This window comes from Oncorhynchus mykiss, chromosome 5, assembly GCF_013265735.2.
Source record: "Oncorhynchus mykiss isolate Arlee chromosome 5, USDA_OmykA_1.1, whole genome shotgun sequence".
NCBI classification, from domain to species: domain Eukaryota; kingdom Metazoa; phylum Chordata; class Actinopteri; order Salmoniformes; family Salmonidae; genus Oncorhynchus; species Oncorhynchus mykiss.
Genome location: NC_048569.1, coordinates 54,622,555 through 54,639,169, shown reverse-complemented (window position 1 = coordinate 54,639,169; position 16,615 = coordinate 54,622,555). Strand labels below are relative to the sequence as shown.

Here is a 16,615-nt window from a genome sequence, read left to right as displayed (position 1 = left end):
AGTGGAGTCCTTAGTCCTTAGTCAGAATATAATTCATGTTTAATTGCATTTGCTTGCCTTTGTTTTCCCTGACCCGTATCCGGGCAACTCCACCTCTAACCGTTGCAGTAAAGTGTCTCTAGTGTTGTACCCTGCTCAAAACAATGGGTCAAGGCGAGTACTGTATCTGCCACAAAGCTCAATTTTATCATTACAGGCCCAGACATGACATTCGTGGAATTCCTACTAGTACTGGATTTTACACTCAACTTGGTTATGCCTAGCAATCTAGTTTGTGCACTTAGAGAAAGGAAACGCAAGCCAACATGCCCAGATAGAGAAGAGATAAATGTTTTAACTCCCTAAGTGAAACTTTAATTTAACCCACTCTTACTCTAACCCCACTGCCTGTTTAGGAGATAATGATATCCTTGTCTGGTCCCAGATAACTTTGTGCTGTGTAGTCAACACCTATGATCATTATCAATGCCAGGCAATGACAGATCTAGGATCAAAATAGTGATGCCGTACCTCAGAGTCCAGACGGCGTGGGCGTTGAGTGCATACTCCAGCTCGAAGCAGGAGCAGAGGGCGGCCACGTGACTCCGACCAGGACAGCCCCTCGCCAGGCAGTCAGAGGAGCCCGAGGGTGACAGGGACCTGCTGTTGTTACGGGAGGCCAGTCATTTGGATCGACCCACGCATGAATCTGCTTCAAAAGCACTCTTTAGATCTCCTACTTCGCTGTAAGAGAACTAACACAGACCAGAGGAGAGGCACTCAATAATACATTGCATTCACAGTGGCCATGGTCTGTATGCCGTTTTCATTGAGCAAACCCAAGAGGTTATCCAAATTGTGCTTCTTGGGAGTGTCTATTATTAAAAGGCACAATATTCATCAGCCTTCTCAAAAATTAAAAGGCTTTAATCGATGTATATTGCTAATAATCATCTTAATCAACGCTCATTCACATGTTTCTACACTTTAAACATGAAAGTCAAAGATGAACAACCGTGGAAACCTAGAAATGGTTGGACCATGTGTACATGGCGACCAAAAAATAATTAGAAGCATGTTGATTCTGCCCCCAACTGGACCTTAAATTAAAGCACATGACCTTTGGCACAGTTTCGGGATGGGTAGGCTGGGACACTCAGGCCGTAACAAGAGAAGGTAACTACGGGTGAGATCGTGAGAGCAGAGCTGCTGATAACAGCACCACAGCACAAAATTTAAGTCCAGAGAGATGGTTGTCTGGCAACCCAGCCCTGCAAACAGAAGAACTAGGACCCTGGAGCACCATGGGAGATAAGAGATGAATGCCGCAACCTGCCTGCAACAGGTAATGAGGGAATAATAAGCTATGCCACATCTAGCGGGTTCGTCACAGCCTGACTCTATGGGATGGCCATGCGGTTCATGAGTACCTGTAGATTGTGTGGCTGTGTGGATTCATGCAACAACACAGCACCTGGGGAATACAGTTCCATTAATTATAGGTTTGATGACACATTCTAAACCCCTCTGCTAGCATCTGACCTTAGCATTGACCTTAGCATTGACTCTTGGTGGAAACACCTCTACAGGTCTATACAAGTACATTAACCTTAGCTCACATGAACTTTACACTCTACTTTGCATGAATTTAGCATACTTAGAACATTAACTTTTTGCCGTTACCTCCCTTATCTCATCTCATTTGCTCACATCGTATATAGACTTGTTTCTACTGTATTATTGACTGTATGTTTGTTTTACTCCATGTGCAACTCTGTGTATGTGTCGAACTGCTTTGCTTTATCTTGGCCAGGTCGCAATTGTAAATGAGAACTTGTTCTCAACTTGCCTACCTGGTTAAATAAAGGTAAAATAAAAAAAATAAAAAATCAGTTCTCACATATAGTTGCAGGTATCCTAGTGGTTAGAGCATTGGGCCAGTAACCGAAAGATCTCATGGTTCAAATACCAAAGCCGACAAGGGGAAAAATCTGCCCTTGAGCAAGGCTCTTAAGCCTAATTTGCTCCAGGTGTTCTGTACTACTATGGCTGACCCTGTAAAACAACACAGTTCACAGCACCTATACAAATATTTTTTCAGTTAATCTGAATGTAGCATAATTTGCACTAAGCTCATATGAACATAGCATACTTAGCACATGAACTAAGCTCACATGAATTTGTGTCATTTCACACTCTCTGAAATCAAGGGGCTATATATTGTAAGAGGACACTGACCTCTGGACAGTCGTTTCAGCCCCTCATTAGCATGGCAGAGATGGGTTTGTGGATCGAGTAGCCAATAGGAGGCCGGATGTGGTGGTAGGCCATGTCTGCAGCTGTGATGAGGATAGGAATCATTCTAAATACATTCCAGCATAAAAAAACAGCAAAAAAAGAAACGTCCCTTTTTCAGGACCCTGTCATTCAAAGAGAATTCCTAAAAATCCAAATAACTTCACAGATCTTCATTGTAAAGGGTTTAAACACTGTTTCCCATGCTTGTTCAATGAACCGTAAAAACAATTAATGAGCATGCACCTGTAGAACGGTCATTAAGACACTAACAGCTTACAGACGGTAGGCAATTAAGCTCACAGTTATGAAAACTTAGGACACTAAAGAGGACTCCAAAAGAAAAAAAAAAAAACACCAAAAGAAAGATGCCCAGGGTCCCTGCTCATCTGTATGAACATGCCTTAGGCATGCTGCAAGGAGGCATGAGTACTGCAGATGTGGCCAGGGCAATAAATTGCAATGTCGCTACTGTGAGATGCCTAAGATAGCACTACAGGGAGACAGGACGGACAGTTGATCGTCCTCGCAGTGGCAGTCCATGTGTACCAGCACCTGCACAGGATCGGTACATCCGAACATCACACCTGCAGGACAGGTACAGGATGGCAACAACAACTGCCCTAGTTACACCAGGAACGCACAAGCCCTCCACCAGTGCTCAGACTGTCCGCAATAGGCTGAGAGAGGCTGGGCTGAGGGCTTGTAGGCTTGTTGTAAGGCAGGTCCTCACCAGACATCACCGGCAACAAAGTCGCCTATGGGCACGAACCCACCGAACTCATCCTGACATGACCCCCCAGCATGATAATGCCCCCAGCCATACTGCTCGTTCTGTGTGTGATTTCCTGCAAGACAGGAATGTCAGTGTTCTGCCATGGCCAGCGAAGAGCCCGGATCTCAATCCCATTGAGCATGTCTGAGACCTGTTGGATCGGAGGGTGAGGGCTAGGGCCATTCCCTCCAGAAATGTCCGGGAACTTGCAGGTGCCTTGGTGGAAGAGTAGGGTAACATCTCACAGCAAGAACTGGCAAATCTGGTGCAGTACATGAGGAGGAGATGCACTGCAGTACTTAATGCAGCTGGGGGCCACACCAGATACTGACGGTTACTTTTGATATTGACCCCCCTTTGTTCAGGGACACATTATTCCATTTCTGTTAGTCACATGTCTGTGGAACTTGTTCAGTTTCTGTCTCAGTTGTTGAATCTTGTTATGTTCATACAAATACTTACGCATGTTAAGTTTGCTGAAAATATATGCAGTTGACAGTGAGAGGACGTTTCTTTTTTTGCTGAGTTTACATAACATGTTTGGAACAATTCAATACTTACTCATATTGCTTCACGTTCTCCCAATACAGTTTCAGATTGGTGTGTTTGTATTCATGCAGGGATTACCAGGTTTCAGGTGGGAAAAGGGAATCTCTCCAGTGAGCAGCTCCCACAGACACAGGGCAAAGCTGAACATGTCTGCGTTGACAGTGTAGTGAGTACACTGAGTGAATGTCTCTGGGGCCATCCAGCGCAGGTTCAATTACCAGCACAAACACTCTGGCTACCGAGGACAAATTGTTCTTCAGCGAAGGCTTCACCCCAGGAAGCATAACACACACACACACACAGCATCTGAGCTGAAAACCACAGAACTAGCACTATCCCCAATGGTGATAGACCCATTCTGCCTGAGTGCAGTTTCCTCCAGGTCCTAATTCACATTATGAAGTCATTTATAGTATGGTGAATAAGGAAGTTGGACTAACCCCGGGCTGCTTGGTCATATTGTCCACAACCTCAGGTGACAGGAACTTGGATTCTGATGAGAGAACAAAAGGGTTCATGATCTTGATAATGACGTTAGTGATGTCAATGACTAATTAACTACAGGAAATAGCTATTTTATGGTGATCTGTCTTCATTATACTGTAAAGGTTTGTTGTAACTGCTTACCTCCAAAGTTGACCACCACGTCATGTCCATCCTCATCGAGTAGAATATGACTAGAAATGGCAAATACTGTATCATCATAAGTAGAATAACTCACAACATTTCATTTCATAGTCACAATTCAACCTTACTACCAATGCTACTAAATGTGACACACACACACACACACCCCACACACACACAGTGACCCCCACCTTCCACATTGACTTGTTGTGGTCCCTGTGGATGATGGGCTAGGGTGAGGTTGTGCAGGCACTCCATGCCCTTGGCCGAGTCAATGGCGATGATGAGCTTGGTCGATGATCCTGTCCATTGACACATCATTGCACATTATTAGAGGAGCAACAGCAACACTTAGCAACACAGATCGATGCTCCCTGGCCCTGCCAATCAACTGATACCACTTTACACAGCAGTAGATCAATGAGCTAGCTCAGAGACTGTTAGACTTCATCTAGACGCAGAGTAACACTTAGTATAGATCAATGATGGGAAAGACTGACGTAGAGACAGTACCAAGAAATGATACTTGAAACAGTTGCTTTGGAGGCAGACAGTATTCATTGTGGATTTATAATGCATAGCCTACCTTTATCATGATACACAGGTTTCCAGCCAGGCACTATGAAGTACTTTGTTCTTCATTGCTAGCCCCATTTGTGGTACAGGTATCCCTTATTTGTGGTACAGGTATCTCTTACAGGTATCCCCCCCCCCTTCGTGCACCAAGATGCGATTGGATGTGTGGTAAATTTACTGCTGAAGAAAAAGCCTCTTTATGATAAAGCCATAATCATCATTGCCATGTGGCATAGGCTACAGATGAGAAGAGGCGTTTTAGGATTTCCACAAGTTTTTTATTGTTGTTGCAGGGCCCGAAAAAAATCGGCCTTTTAAAAACGCATTTCATGCAATTCTTCGCCCTTTTCCATAACAGAAGACAGTAGCTGAATCTTGTTTAATACCATAACACATGACCGAAATGAGTGGCTACTCTGATACTGACAAACCGAGATCAATCTGGTCTTGAATTCAAACAAACAATAGCCCAGGCCAATGAAGCGACACACAGATTGTGCAATATTAAGAGGCAATATATGTTTTGTATATATACAGTACCAGTCAAAAAGTTTAGACACACCTACTCATTCAAGGGTTTTTTAATTATTCTTTACAAATTTCTACATTGTAGAATAGTAGTGAAGACATCAAAACTATGAAATAACACATATATAATCATGTAGTAACTAAAAAGGTAGCCACCCTTTGCCTTGATGACAGCTTTGCACACTCTTGGCATTCTCTCAACCAGCTTCTCCTAGAATGCTTTATCAACAGTCTTGAAGGAGTTCCCACATATGTTGAGCACTTGTTGGCTGCTTTTCCTTCACTCTGCGGTCCAATAATCCCAAACCATCTCAATTGGGTTGAGGTCGGGTGATTGTGGAGGCCAGGTCATCTGATGCAGTACTCCATCACTCTCCTTCTTGGTCAAATAGCCCTTACACAGCCTGGAGGTGTGTTGGGTCATTGTCCTGTAGAAAAACAAATGATAGTCCCACTAAGCGCAAACCAGATGGGATGGCGTATCCCTACAGAATTCTGTGGTAGCCATACTGGTTAAGTGTGCCTTGAATTCTAAATAAATCACAGACAGTGTCACCAGCAAAGCACCCCCACACCATCACACCTACTCCTCCATGCCTCATCATCTGTTCACCTACTCTGAGTCTCACAAACCAAAAATCGTACATTTGGACTCATCAGACCAAAGGACAGATTTCCACCAGTCTAATGTCCATTGCTAATTTTTCCTGGCCCAAGCAAGTCTCTTCTTATTATTGGTGTCCATTAATAGTGGTTTCTTTGCAGAATTTCGACGATGAAGGCCTGATTCACACAGTCTCCGCTGAACAGTTGATGTTGAGATGTGTCTGTTACTTGAACTCTGTGAAGTATTTATTTGGGCTGCAAATTCTGAGGCTGGTAACTCTAATGTACGTCCTCTGCAGCAGAGGTAACTCTGAGTTTTCCTCTCCTGTGGCGGTCTTCATGAGAGCCAGTTTCATCATAGTGCTTGATGTTTTTTGCAACTGTACTTATAGAAACTTTCAAAGTTCTTGAAATGTTCCGTATTAAGTGACCTTCATGTCTTAACGTAATGATGGACTGCCGTTTTTCTTTGCCATAATATGAACTTGATCTTTTACTATCTTCTGTATACTGCCCCTACTTTGTCACAACACAACTGATTGGCTAAAACGCATTAAGAAGGAAAGAATTCCACAGATTTACTTTTAACAAGGCACACCTGTTAATTGAAATGGATTCCAGGTTACTACCTCATGAAGCTGGTTGAGAGAATGCCAAGAGTGTGCAAAGCTGTCGTCAAAGGCAAAGGGTCGCTACTTTGAAGAATCTCAAATATAAAATATATTTTGATTGGTTTAACATTGTTTTGGTTACTACATGATTCCATATGTGTTATTTCAAAGTTTTGATGTCATCACTATTATTCTACAATGTTGAATGAGTAGATGTGTCCAAACTTTTGACTGGTACTGTATACAGTGCATATTTCCTTTATTTGTATTATTCTATATATTTTTTACTGTATTATTTTTCTGCCTCTTCAGCCCCGTACAAGCCTAGACACAAGTGTTTCAGCCCTGGTAAGACCCTGCATTAATCCGGCCCTGAATAATGCTGTTGATAATCGTGCATCTGTGTGTTGTGTTACTATCTGGGGCCTGGTTCAGGAGGAGCCTGTTTGGTCCACTGGCGGTCCTTAAAGGTAGGCTGCAGGTCTGGGTCCTGGGACCAGTCCATGTAGGTTCTAGTCTTGACCAGCCTAGTCAGGCAGTCTTGGGTAGACAGCTGGCTAGGGGGGGATGTCCTACAGGAAGACCAGGATGAGAATGTCCCTGTGTGTCACGTCCTGACCTTAGTTCCTTTTTTATGTCTCTATTTTAGTTTGGTCAGGGCGTGAGTTGGGGTGGGCATTTTATGTTTTGTTCTGTGTGTTAGATTTCTATGTGTTTGGCCTGGTATGGTTCCCAATCAGAGGCAGCTGTCAATCGTTGTCTCGGATTGAGAACCATACTTAGGCAGCCTGTTTTCCCACTATGGGTTGTGGGCAGTTGTTTTCTGTTTTATGTGTATTGCACCTTGCAGAACTGTTCGTTTGTCGTGTTGTTGTTTTTTTATTCAAATATTCATATTTATTAAAAGTATTATGAATACTTACCACGCTGCATCTTGGTCCTCTTCTCCTTCTCCCGACGACAATCGTTACACTGTGCTCCACCAGCAGACGCAGGGTGGCCAGTCACAGCTCAAGGGAGCATCCGTTACTGTGCAGGTAGTGATGACTCATCACACACAGCGTGTGGTGGCTGCTGTAGTGGCTGTCTGTGATGTTGTTCACAATGTCCTTCCCCAGCTGGAAGTCCCTGCTGTGCAGTTAGAGACGCAGGAATGGAGGCCCGCTCTGCTCCAGGCCAGGCAGCAGCTGTTCCACCACCCAGCGCTCGTCTCTCCCACTTTATAAAACACAAAGGCATCGTAGGGGTGGTGCCCTTTGGTGTTGGGCCTCTGTACTGCCTCCTCCAGCCAGCCACAGCCAATGTGGCACAGGACCAACATAGTCCCCAAGCCAGTTGATGGAGCAGGACCACCAGTGAAAGAGAAGCAGTCCAAGGGAGATACAGAGGAACAGGATAAATCCCAAGTCCAGGGAACAATGGGCCACAGAGTACCTGGGATGTTCTGGGCACCATCTTCAGTTTTGAAGAGAATATACAGTTGAAGTCGGAAGTTTACATATACTTTAGCCAAATACATTTAAACTCAGTTTTTTTTTTACAATTCCTGACATTTAATCCTAGTAAAAATGCCCTGTCTTAGGTCAGTTAGGATCACCACTTTATTTTAAGAATGTGAAATGTCAGAATAATAGTGGAGAGAATGATTTATTTCAGCTTTTTTTTATTTTATCACATTCCCAGTGGGTCAGAAGTTTACATACACTCAATTAGTATTGGTAGCATTGCCTTTAAATTGTTTAACTTGGGTCAAACGTTTCTGGTAGCCTTCCACAAGCTTCCCACAATAAGTTGGGTGAATTTTGGCCCATTCTTCCTGACAGAGCTGGTGTAACTGAGTCAGGTTTGTAGGCCTCCTTGCTCACACACGCTTTTTCAGTTCTGCCTACAAATTTTCTATAAGATTGAGGTCAGGGCTTTGTGATGGCCACTCCAATACCTTGACTTTGTTGTCCTTTTTGCCACAACTTTGGAAGTCTGCTTGGGGTCATTGTCCATTTGGAAGACCCATTTGCAACCAAGCCTTAACTTAACTGATGTCTTGAGATGTTGCTTCAATATATCCACATGATTTTCCTGCCATCTACAGTGCCTTGCGAAAGTATTCGGCCCCCTTGAACTTTGCGAACTTTTGCCACATTTCAGGCTTCAAACGTAAAGATATAAAACTGTATTTTTTTGTGAAGAATCAACAACAAGTGGGACACAATCATGAAGTGGAACGACATTTATTGGATATTTCAAACTTTTTTAACAAATCAAAAACTGAAAAATTGGGCGTGCAAAATTATTCAGCCCCCTTAAGTTAATACTTTGTAGCGCCACCTTTTGCTGCGATTACAGCTGTAAGTCGCTTGGGGTATGTCTCTATCAGTTTTGCACATCGAGAGACTGACATTTTTTCCCATCCCTCCTTGCAAAACAGCTCGAGCTCAGTGAGGTTGGATGGAGAGCATTTGTGAACAGCAGTTTTCAGTTCTTTCCACAGATTCTCGATTGGATTCAGGTCTGGACTTTGACTTGGCCATTCTAACACCTGGATATGTTTATTTTTGAACCATTCCATTGTAGATTTTGCTTTATGTTTTGGATCATTGTCTTGTTGGAAGACAAATCTCCGTCCCAGTCTCAAGTCTTTTGCAGACTCCATCAGGTTTTCTTCTAGAATGGTCCTGTATTTGGCTCCATCCATCTTCCCATCAATTTTAACCATCTTCCCTGTCCCTGCTGAAGAAAAGCAGGCCCAAACCATGATGCTGCCACCACCATGTTTGACAGTGGGCATGGTGTGTTCAGGGTGATGAGCTGTGTTGCTTTTACGCCAAACATAACGTTTTGCATTGTTGCCAAAAAGTTCAATTTTGGTTTCATCTGACCAGAGCACCTTCTTCCACATGTTTTGTGTGTCTCCCAGGTGGCTTGTGGCAAACTTTAAACGACACTTTTTATGGATATCTTTAAGAAATGGCTTTCTTCTTGCCACTCTTCCATAAAGGCCAGATTTGTGCAATATACGACTGATTGTTGTCCTATGGACAGAGTCTCCCACCTCAGCTGTAGATCTCTGCAGTTCATCCAGAGTGATCATGGGCCTCTTGGCTGCATCTCTGATCAGTCTTCTCCTTGTATGAGCTGAAAGTTTAGAGGGGCGGCCAGGTCTTTGTAGATTTGCAGTGGTCTGATACTCCTTCCATTTCAATATTATCGCTTGCACAGTGCTCCTTGGGATGTTTAAAGCTTGGGAAATCTTTTTGTATCCAAATCCGGCTTTAAACTTCTTCACAACAGTATCTCGGACCTGCCTGGTGTGTTCCTTGTTCTTCATGATGCTCTCTGCACTTTTAACGGACCTCTGAGACTGTCACAGTGCAGGTGCATTTATACGGAGACTTGATTACACACAGGTGGATTGTATTTATCATCATTAGTCATTTAGGTCAACATTGGATCATTCAGAGATCCTCACTGAACTTCTGGAGAGAGTTTGCTGCACTGAAAGTAAAGGGGCTGAATAATTCTGCACGCCCAATTTTTCAGTTTTTGATTTGTTAAAAAAGTTTGAAATATCCAATAAATGTCGTTCCACTTCATGATTGTGTCCCACTTATTCATGATTCTTCACAAAAAAATACAGTTTTATATCTTCATGTTTGAAGCCTGAAATGTGGCAAAAGGTTGCAAAGTTCAAGGGGGCCGAATACTTTCGCAAGGCACTGTATTTTGTGAAGTGCACCAGTCCCTCCTGCAGCAAAGCACCCCCACAACATGATGCTGCCACCCTCATGCGTCATAGTTGGTTTGGTGTTCTTTGGCTTGCAAGCCTCCCCCTTTTGCCTCCTAACATAACGATGGTCATTATGGCCAAACAGTTCTATTTTTGTTTCATAAGACCAGAGGACATTTATAAAAAAAAGTACGATCTTTGTCCCCATGTGCAGTTGTAAACCGTAGTCTGGCTTTTTTATGGCAGTTTTGGAGCAGTGGCTTCTTCCTTGCTGAGCGGCCTTTCAGGTTATGTCGATATAGGACTCATTTTACTGTGGATATAGATACTTTTGTATCCATTTCCTTCAGCATCTTCACAAGGTCCTTTGCTGTTGTTCTGGGATTGTTTTGCACTTTTCGCACCAAAATACGTTCATCTCTAGGAGACAGAATGCCTCTCCTTCCTGAGCGGTGTGATGGCTGCATGGTCCCATGGTGTTTATACTTGCATACTATTGTTTGTACAGATGAACGTGGTACCTTCAGGCATTTGGAAAAAGCTCCCATGGATGAACCAAACTTGTGGAGGTCTACAATTATTTTTCTGAGGTCTTGCCTGATTTCTTTAGATTTTCCCATGATGTCAAGCAAAGAGGCACTGACTTTGAAGGTAGGCCTTGAAATACATCCACAGGTACACCTCCAATTGTCTCAAATTATGTCATGGCTTTAGAAGCTTCTGATAGGCTAATTGACATCATTTGAGTCAATTGGAGGTGTACCTGTGGATGTATTTCAATTCAATTTCCTGGAATTTTCCAAGCTTTTTAAAGGCACAGTCAACTTAGTGTATGTAAACTTCTGACCCAATGGAATTGTGATACAGTGAATAATAAGTCAACTAATCTGTCTGTAAACAATTGTTGGAAAAATGACTTGTGTCATGCACAAAAACTATAGTTTGTTGCCAAGAAATTTGTTGAGTAGTTGAAAAACTAGTTTTAATGACTCCAACCTAAGTGTATGTAAACTACCGACTTCAACTGTATATTTAAATGCCCCCCCACTTCTAAAACCAAAGTTGTGCTCCTGATTACTATGGTTAAAATGTGCTTTTTTAGCGTACCACCCCAATATGTACAGTACCAGTCAACAGTTTGGACATGCCTACTCATTCAATGGTTTTTCTTAATTTTTACTATTTTCTACATTGTAGAGTAATAGTGAAGGCATCAAAACTATGAAATAACACATACTGTATGGAATCATGTAGTAACTAAAAAAGTGTTAAACAAATCAAAATGTATTTTATATTTGAAATTTTTCAAAGAAGCCAACCGTTGCCTTGATGACAGCTTTGCACACTCTTGACAATCTACTGGCAAATCCTTTTCAATCTTGGAATTAAGAGAAATTATAGATAAAATGTATCAGTGTTCATCGGCCATTGGACGAAAAAATGACACAACATGTTGGAAATCGGCAATTTAACAATGACTGGTTTGGAAGGAATTACTGGCTAACTGCAAGCATTGCAAAGCAATCACTAGCCTGCTATTCAGTGGAGTGGGTGTGTGGTCCAAGTCTGGGTTTAAGGGTCTCCTTCAAGCTTAAAAGGATAAATATTCAACATAGGCCATGTTTTCAATCCAGCATGACTTCTGCCGTGCTCAAAACAACTGGATACTTGGAACTGGGAAATCTCAGACTTCAGTGAGTTCAAGACAACTGGGAACTTGGAAAAAAACAAGCTCCGATTGTGAAAATACATTTTAAACAGTCACCCAATTTGGAATTGCAAGTCAGGCCTCTCTATAGAGCTCTGACCTGAAGTTCACTGACATCATCATGATTTGACCTTGAAAGCACCATAAATCCAGAGAATGCCAGACTTTGATGATAAAGTTTACCCACTAAGGACCACCTTGACTCAAACCTGGGTGTCAGTAGTGACACCTCAAGCACAGAGATGCAGTGCCTTAGACCACTGCGCCACTCGGGAGCCCCTGAGTGTTTAGCTTGGTGTTTACTATATTGACTACCATACAATAATTAGGAGAAACACTCTAATGAGTGACATAGCAACAGTGGGCTCCTGAGTGGCGCAGAGGCCTAAGGCACTGCATCTCAGTTCTTGAGGCATCACTACAGTCCCTGGATTGAATCCATGCTGTATCACATCTAGCTGTGATTGTGAGTCCAATAGGTTGGTGTGCAATTGACCCAGCATTGTCTGGGTTTGGCAGGGGTAGGCTGTCATTGTAAATAAGAATTTGTTCTTAACTGACGTGCCTAGTTAAATAAAGTAACCAGGGAGTTTCACATTGGCTTGTTGTTTGCTATCAAGTACCATATTATTTTATTTAGGAGACACTCTGTAATAAGTCCCATAGCAACAGTAACCAGTGAACCGGTGAGTGCGTCATTGTCAGCTGACAGGGATGTGAAGTGCTGCTGGGATGATGGATTACGCAGCGTGTGTGTATGTGCATGTGTATATGTGTGTGTGTATCAGTTGAAGTGCTGGGGTACTTTTAGTCATGCTTTTGATCTTGCCCAGGGGGGGACAGCACAGACACGTAGGACCAATCTGAAAGAGTAGTGACAAGATAAACAGGATGTTCACTGAAACACCCATGTTTTCTGCTCAAACCATGCTCAACATTAGCCTGATCCCAGATTTGTCTGTGCTATCACAAGGAGATGTCAAGAGAGCAGAAACAGACTGACCAAGCTAGCTCAACATCTATTCCTTTTTTAGAAAATGACATATTTACTTCTGTTGTATCAGTACTCTTGGTAAGGTGTTATCTTAGACTTAAACATTAATCATGTTAATAGGCAACATCCTCTCCTTTACAACAGATATGTAAACTCAGCAAAAAAAGAAACATCTCACTGTCAACTGTGTTTATTTTCAGCAAACTTAACATGTGTAAATATTTGTATGATAAATATTTGAAAAACAAGATTCAACAACTGAGACATAAACTGAACAAGTTCCACAGACATGTGACTAACAGAAATTGAATAATGTGTCCCTGAACAAAGGGCGGGGGTCAAAATCAAAAGTAACAGTCTGGTGTGGCCACCAGCTGCATTAAGTACTGCAGTGCATTTCATCCTCATGGACTGCACCAGATTTGCCAGTTCTTGCTGTGAGATGTTACCCCACTCTTCCACCAAGACACCTGCAAGTTCCTGGACATTTCTGGGGGGAATGGCCCTGGCCCTCACCTTACTATCCAACAGGTCCCAGACGCGCTCAATGGGATTGAGATCCAGGCTCTTCACTGGCTATGGCAGAACACTGACATTCCTGTCTTGCAGGAAATCACGCACAGGACGAGCAGTATGGTTGGTGGCATTGTCATGCTGGAGGGTCATGTCAGGTGAGACTGCAGGAAGGGTACCACATGAGGGAGAAGGATGTCTTCCCTGTAACGCACAGCGTTGAGATTGCCTCCAATGACAACAAGCTCAGTCCGATGATGCTGTGACACACCGCCCCAGACCATGACGGACCCTCCACTTCCAAATTCATCCCGCTCCAGACTACAGACCTCAGTGTAACGCTCATTCCTTTGACGATAAACGCGAATCGGACAATCACCCCTGGTGAGACAAAACCGCGACTCATCAGTGAAGAGCACTTTTTGCCAGTCCTGTCTGGTCCAGCGACGGTGGGTTCGTGCCCATAGGCGACATTGTTGCCGGTGATGTCTGCTGAGGACCTGCTTTAGAACAGGCCTCACCTCAGTCCAGCGTCTCTCTGAGCACAATCTGAGCACTGATGGAGGAATTGTGCTTTCCTGGTGTAACTCGGGCAGTTGTTGTTGCCATCCTGTACCTGTCCCGCAGGTGTGATGTTCGGATGTACCAATCCTGTGCAGGTGTTGTTACAAGTGGTCTGCCACTGCGAGGATGATCAGCTGTCCGTCCTGTCTCCCTGTAGTGCTGTCCTGTCTCCCTGGTCACATCTGCAGTCCTCATGCCTCCTTGCAGGATGCCTAAGGCACGTTCACACAGATGAGCAGGGACCCTGTGCATCTTTCTTTTGGTGTTTTTCAGAGTCAGTAGAAAGGCCTCTTTAGTGTCTTAAGTTTTCATAACTGTGACCTTAATTGCCTACCGTCTGTAAGCTGTTAGTGTCTTAACGACCGTTCCACAGGTGCATGTTCATTAATTGTTTATGGTTCATTGAACAAGCATGGGAAACAGTGTTAAAACCCTTCATAATGAAGATCTGTGACGTTATTTGGATTTTTAACTAATTATCTTTGAAGACAGGGTCCTGAAAAAGGGACGTTTCTTTTTTTGCTGAGTATAGCATTAGATATACAGTATATACACTCCATGACCAAAAATATGTGGTCACCTGTTTCAGTGTGGCTCAGTTGGTAGCGCATGCTGCTTGCAAGCCAGGTTTGTGGGTTCGATTCCCACAGGGGACCAGAATGAAAAATACGTTTTAAAATGTAGGCACTCACTACTTGTGAGTCACTAAGTGGCTCTGGATAAGAGTGTCTGCTAAAAAATAAATGCTCATCAAACATCTCATTCCAAAATGGGTATTAATTGGGGTTAAGGTCAGGGCTCTGTCCAGGCCAGTCAAGTTCTTCCACACTAATCCCAACAAACCATTTCTGTATGGACCTTGCTTTGTGCACAAGGGCATTGTTATGCTGAAACAGGAAATGGCCTGCACATAATAGTTGAGAATGTCATTGTATGCTGTAGTGTTAAGATTTCCCTTTACTGGAACGAAGGGGCCTAGCCCTTAACATGAAAAACAGCTCCATACCATCATTCCTCCTCCACCAAACTTTACAGTTGGCATGCATTCGGGCAGCGATTTCCTGGCATCCGCCAAACCCAGATTCGTCCATCAGACTGCCAAATGGTGAAGTGTGATTCATAACTCCAGAGAACGTGTTTCCACTGCTCCAGAGTCCAATGGCAGTGAGCTTTACACCACTCCAGCTAACATTTTGCATTGCGCATGGTGATCTTAGGCTTGTGTGCGGCTGCTCGGCCATGGAAACCCATTTCATGAAGCTCCCGACGAACAGTTCTTGTGCTTATGTTGCTTCCAGAGGCAGTTTGAAACTTGGTATTGAGTGTTGCAACAGAGGACAGTCAATTTTGTGCTTCAGCTCTCGGCAGTCCCGCTCTGTAAGCTTGTGTGGCCTACCTCTTTACAGTTGAGCCGTTGTTGCTCCGATACATTTCTACTTCACAATAACAGTACTTCTCCCCTGCAAGCAGCTCTTTATGTGGCTAACATTGCTGAATCTACTATTTTGAAGGGGTGTCCACATCCTTTTGTATATATAGTGTATAATATCAGATAGAGAACATAAGCCAGTCAGTGAGTATGACAGAGTATCCCAGTGACCCCCTTCTTCTCCACTCATCTCCTCCGAGCTGGGAGTACTCATTGCAAGGGGAGTCATCCAGGGGACGCTTGTAGTGTTCGAGCAGAGTGTTTGGCATGACAATGAGTGACAAGGAGTTGACATGATAGCACAAACAGATCAGTGACCTGGCTAAATCTGTACTGCTGATCCCCTGAAACCCCAGGACTGGACACACTCTAGGCATTTTATCAGAAAAGAAAAATAGGACAATAATGTGTATTTGATGTGACTTGCGCTCCACCATGTGGTAACACCATGAAATATCTCCATGCAGCACAATCACTGTATGAAAGGCCAATGGATAGAATCATTTTTACAAAAAAGGCAGATTCCAATTCATTACTCATTAAGGAGAACACATTTAATGAACTTGTTAAACACATTATATGTCTAGAAATATGAAATGTACATGGAGACAGGGCATGAGTCTCATATTATGTCTGTGATGTTATGATGACGCGATATCATGACGTGAAAGACTAGAAATAGGGATGAATGCATCACTTTAGTCACAGAGAGCTACTGTTTCCTGAAAACCAGTTTGAGGTCTATCAGCTCTCGTCTTTGATGTGTAGGTAATCCTCAAGCCTCTCGATGATCACGCAGTACGACTCACTCAGCTTCTTCCACTCATCTTAATATGAGTTAGCATTATACATTGTTTGCCTGACTTACTGAGTTACAGTGCATTCGGGAAGTATTCAGACCCCTTGACTTTCGCCACATTTTGTTACATTACAGCCTTATTCTAAAATGGATGAAAAAAAATCTATACACAATACCCCATAATGACAAAGCAAAACCAGGTTTAGAAATTTTTGCAAATGTATTACAAATGAAAAACAGAAATACCTTATTTACATAAGTATTCAGATTCTTTGCTATGAGACTTGAAATTGATCTCAAGTACATCCTGTTTCCATTGATTATCCTTGAGATGTTTC

General features: G+C 43.1%; 1 pseudogene; it reads right to left on the bottom strand.

Moving 5' to 3' along the window:
• Positions 1-2,232: 2,232 nt before the first annotated feature.
• Positions 2,233-15,480, bottom strand: LOC118964715 (annotated as a pseudogene).
• Positions 15,481-16,615: the final 1,135 nt, after the last annotated feature.